Genomic DNA, 5,271 nt, shown 5'->3' with positions numbered 1-5,271 from the left:
AACGGCTTGTGGAGGGAAATGGTCTCTTGCCTTGTTTGAAGTAGGAAACCAGAGACGGGCAGTGGGCAAGAGAAAAAAAAAAAGTGGCCTGTTGTGCCCGGGAATTGATCCGGTGCTGCAAAGGTGAAAGAGCCAAAGCCAAAGCAGTACAGCACCCCAGACATGAGAGTTCCAACTTTTTTTGACTCCCTTTCTGATCTTCTGTCCTATCATGAAATTTACTCCAAGGTTCTTGCCTTCTTGGCTTGAGGAAAAACATTGGGATGCAGAAGAAGGACAAGAGAATTCCCCCATCCTGCTCAGTTTCCTGGGAAGAGGTGGAGGAAGGGGAAACCCACTTCACACTCATCCCATGTGCTACAGCTTTCCCTGCTGGACTCATCTTAACCCAGCCAGCATGCAGCTTGCCTGGAGCAGGCAGGAGCAGCTTTGAGGCTTCTACCACCTCTGGGACAGTGAGGAAAGCAGTAGTAGAGGAGGGGGAGGAAGCAATGGGCAGTGGAAAGAACATGCTTTGGAGTGTAGAGGGGAAGGCAGATCATTTTTACCTACTTTGGGGCCTTTAGAAAAGATCCCAGAGGTCCCCACAATGCAGTTTGCCTGCGATGGTGATGGGAGAAGTGGGGTGGAGACTGAGAGTGGAAGTACAGCCATCCTTGTGTTTTGTGTGCATGCTCCCCAACTACTCTTTGTCAAATGCTGGACCCTGCCCTGATGCAGCCCCAAAGGGGTTTCAGATCTCCTCCCTAATGGTGCTTGAGCACAATCCAACCTGGGCTGGAAGATGCCCTGAACAAGGTCCCTGCACTACTCCTTTTCAGGGTGGGCCGAGTGAGGACAAGCCCTTGGCCATGCTGTGAGGAGGGCTCTGAGAAGCCGCCTGCTCTGCAGGGTGACAGTGCATCCGTGTCATGATCCAAGGCTCCTGTGAATGCCTGGGGACCTGGTAACTGAAACAGTCAAGAGGGTTTTAGGAAGTTTCTCTGGTGTTTCCTCTGCTGATACACTAGCAGGAGCAGGGTGAGGAGGCCAAGGGGCAACTCCACTGTTAAAACCCACTAAAAAAATTGGATCTTCACCTGCCAGTTTCAACCACAGCTCCCACCAAGCACTGGCTGTCACAGCTGCTCTGGGAAGTGAAGTGAGCCAGGATCAGCTATCCCCTCACAGCTCCATGGGACAGCTTTGAGCAGGGTGGCCAATGTCCCACAACCAGGGCAGCTGGAGCTGCCACCGTGAGAGGCAGGAGGGGATCCTGCCTCCCACAGTGGCAACTCCTGGTCAGCAAAAAACAGCAGTATTTCCTGCAGCCAGAAAACAGCAGTGCAGGGCTCAGGCAGTTCCAGGCTTCAGCACTCACCGGGCCTAAGAACCAGAGTCCCAAGTTTGTACAGACACAGAAAAGCTGCAGTGTCTGAGTGACCATTTCCCTGTGCATCTCCCTGGAGAAAAGGCCCACATCTCCTGGTCACAGGGAGTGGAAACAGGCTGTGCAGTGTGCGGGCTATCTCACTGGTGTCCAGTTTGAAGCCCTGAGTGCAGGGACAGGTGGGGAGGGCTATGCAGCCTGCCCCAAGCTTCTCCATATGAATGGGTAGTGAAGCAAGCGGACACACAGCTTGGACTAAGCAAGGGTTTTCCCAGGGGCTGAACACCAGGTATCCCTACCCGTGTTATCCCTGGAAACTGCAGTCATGATCAGACTGCAAGTGTTAGTAAAGGGAGCCACAAGGCAGGACAGAAGCCCTGACCAGAGCAGTGAAACTAAAAGACCCAAGTGTTTCAGGGATCGCTGTTGGCATATTTATTCCCCTGACCTTCACCCCTGGATTACCTATCTGTTCATTTGTAGGTCCACCCATGCATCCACTCATCCTCCTGCCCGTCCACCCTCCCCCCAGCAAAAAGCACAATTATATTTGCAAAGAACAAAGGTTTAAGAGGGGCCTTCCAGGACTTTGTTTTGGGGATCTACCCCAAATTCAATGGTTCTACTCAGATCACTGATTTCAAAATCTAGAGTGGTAACCATTTGCACAACTCATTTCTTTCCCCTGCTTGACGGCTGTGGAAGTAAGATTTGCCTAAAACAGGAATGGATGAGTGCCTCTTAGTGACGCATGTCCCAGGAGAAAGAAAAGAAAATCACTGTGAGGAGTATAGAAACTGTAGGAGTAGTTGTGGCCGAGTGGTAAAGGTGGTGGACTTGAAATCCATTGGGGTTTTCCTGCGCAGGTTCAAATCCTGTCAACTACGCTGTGTTTGGTTTTAATTTCATTTTTCACCAGTTGGTCACTATCCAGCTATCAGCACTTCCCCTCTATCCCGCCAAGTCTTTTTTTTTGTTCTAGCACTGGCAGCATATCTTGGTGGGCTACAAAGAGTTGGGGAAACACAGAGTTGTACCATTCCAGAGATTTCTGTTCACAACCTGTACTGTTTTTCTACCTCCCCCAATGCCACAATCAATCCTTCTCTGGGGCTAAGAAAAGAGCAAAGGATTACTGAAAATGGAGAGAAAAAGATGAAGGAGAAGTCAGCTGCTTTTCTGTAACCCATGACTCCTCTAAAACCATCAAAAGAGAATATATGAATCTATACGGATTTTTAAGAGAAGGTCATTTATATGTTGCCCAAGGAACTCGGGTATATCCTCAGCTTCTCCAACTGAAGGGAATTGTTAACTGGCAGGTGTGCTGTGGGAGAATTGCAGACTGCGCAGTTTCTCTCTGTCCCTATACCACCACACAAGGACAGTCAGGGAACTTAACTACATACAAATTTATATACATTAAGTTTTCACTAGAAAAAGAAACATAGTTATAAACATAGGTTATATATATATATGTATGTATGTATGTATGATATCTAAACAAATAACATAAACAATACCCTCTGGGTAAATGCTATAAAACCTAACACCAGTATTCCAGATAGAGGTAAGTACCCAATCTGAAACAGATAAACCCCCAAAATAAACATAGATAGTAGGCATGTGCGAATGGGCAACTATTTAATTTGGATTTCGATTCAACTGACTTGGATTTGGCTGATTCAGTTCAGAGATTTGAATCACTCTTCTGTTTCAATTCGGCCAAATTGATTCGGAAAAGATTTGGAGCTGATTTGGAGAGTATGGAGATTCGGCCATATGCTATAATAGGGAATCAATAAAATATCTATAATTATTTTGGTTTTTTTGATGATTCAGATGAAACATGCAGGCATGCTATCCTCTGCTGAGGACATTGCACCTGCCACTTTTCAAGGTGATAGATGCAGGGGTTTCTGGGAGACTGCACATCAAAATTCTGAAAGCCAAACTCATGTCACCTGTGTGTGTTAAGCTACAGCTGGGTGAAAACTGCAGAGGTGGTAGCTTGTTGAGGCCACAAAGGCTGCCAAATTTCAAGGAGATAGATACAAGGGTTTCTGGGAACCTGCACCTCAAAATGCAAACAAGCAAAACTCATGACAGGTGTCACTGGGTGTGTGTTAAAGGACAGGGGACATGAAAACTGTAGGCCTCCTAGGGCCTGCTGTGACCACAAATCCTGCCAGCTGTCAAGGAAATAGGTGTAGGGGGAGTCTGGGTTCTGGGGCCCTGCACCTCTGGTCACAGGCAGGCAAAACTCATGACATGGGTGCTTGTGGGACTGTGTGTGTGTTCAGCTGCTCCCTTCCTGCATTTGCACAACATGACGGTGTGCCACTGTGAGGTCTCCTGTTCCCCTACAGCCTTGGCTCAGTCCACCACTGTAAACGACGGCAGGTCAAAATAACTTAGCTGGTTCAAGACCAATAGCACCAGCAGCATCAATGGTACACAGGCGGAACTGTCACAGAGCCTTTCTTTTTATAAAGGAATTGACAGCAAGGAGTAAAGATGTTGCGTTGGATATATGTTACTTGTGGTATGTAGCGGCTTATCTTGTGTTTTATTTTTTATATGTTTATTATGAAAAAAACTGAACTAGTTAGAAAAATATACATCTTAGAAACCTTTTGGGCTGAAAAACCCTTTGTCAGGCTGAGGAAGTACATTCAGTACATGCGTTATTCAGCCCAGTGGCTGAGTGGTTAAGGTGATAGACTATTAATATACTGTGTTCTGCATGCATGGGTTTGAATCCCTTCCTTGTTGGTAAGCACTCTTTTTGGCAACTTTCTTTGTTCCTTGCAACAATCATATCTCCAGGATTTCTCCACTTGTTCCCCAAAGCTTCATTCTTAAATCTGCCAAGAACAGAGATAACCCCCAACCCAATTGTGACCAACATCTAACACAAGTACTACTTTCCAATAGTGCTCCCTCTAAGCTGTGTGGGGTGTGCGGTGTTGCAGACACACCTGGCACCAGAGCATGAGCACGCCTACACATCCATGCATGCTGCACAGCGTAAAGGGAATGCTGCTTTCCAGGCGTAGGTGCGGCACGCCTGATCTTGAGCAGACCCACACCACCTTCTTCTCCATCTTTTGGGGGAATTACTCGATCTTCTCCCTTGCCTACTCCACCTTGAGCAGGGCTTGCATCTTCTCCAAATCCCTTTTGGGCTACAAGCACCAGGATTCAGAGCACAGGGAGGCTCAGGAGCCACATATCAGAAGTGGTTTTAATTTCTGGCCCAGTAATGATCCAATACCAACCTTGGGCTACTGAAGCATCACCTGTAGCAGCCTTCAGCACCAGCAATCTATGGTAGGGTTTGTCCTCTTTATCCCACCTACAGCTGTGGTTTCTCAATCACCTCATATATATGGGTTGTGGTTATACATTCACGAGGTATTATTGTTGTAGTTTTTATTGATATCTCACCCTATCCAGGCCTCAACTGCAACAACTAAAATGAAGGTATCTTAGTGGATTTGCCTAGGAAAGACCTGTCCAAAGTCACAGGCATGACACCTATTCACTGGGTAATGAATTAGTTAGATGACAGACCTCAAATTCAACTGCAGGAGAGGCAACTTGACTGAGCAGGTGCATTTCCAGTATGGTCAGTCTCAAAGGGACCGACCTGGGCTTTCAGGACATTGGAATGAAACATTGCTCATAATGCATGCTATTTGCATATGATACAAAATTTAGGGCAGCAGGCAAGAGTGAAGAGTGCGGGCCAACACATGGATGCAGTGCCAGTGACTTGGGAATGTAGGCTCAGGTGAATAATATGACCTGAATATGCCTGTTCTGAAGGAAACAGCAAGTCGCCAACAATTCATAAGCTCGGGCAGGCTTGCTGGGAAGCAATGACTGTCAAAAAATAT

At 47.0% G+C, this 5,271-nt stretch overlaps 1 non-coding gene across 1 annotated transcript; it reads left to right on the top strand.

Annotated features, from left to right (window-relative positions):
* Positions 1-2,174: 2,174 nt before the first annotated feature.
* On the top strand, positions 2,175-2,256 carry TRNAS-UGA. The gene has a single exon. It is a non-coding gene; the product is annotated as a tRNA-Ser (tRNA).
* Positions 2,257-5,271: the final 3,015 nt, after the last annotated feature.

This window comes from Alligator sinensis, unplaced genomic scaffold, assembly GCF_000455745.1.
Source record: "Alligator sinensis unplaced genomic scaffold, ASM45574v1 scaffold369_1, whole genome shotgun sequence".
Lineage (NCBI taxonomy): Eukaryota > Metazoa > Chordata > Crocodylia > Alligatoridae > Alligator > Alligator sinensis.
The sequence above is the reverse complement of the archived record's forward strand: the minus strand, read 5'-3'. Positions and strand labels throughout refer to the sequence as shown.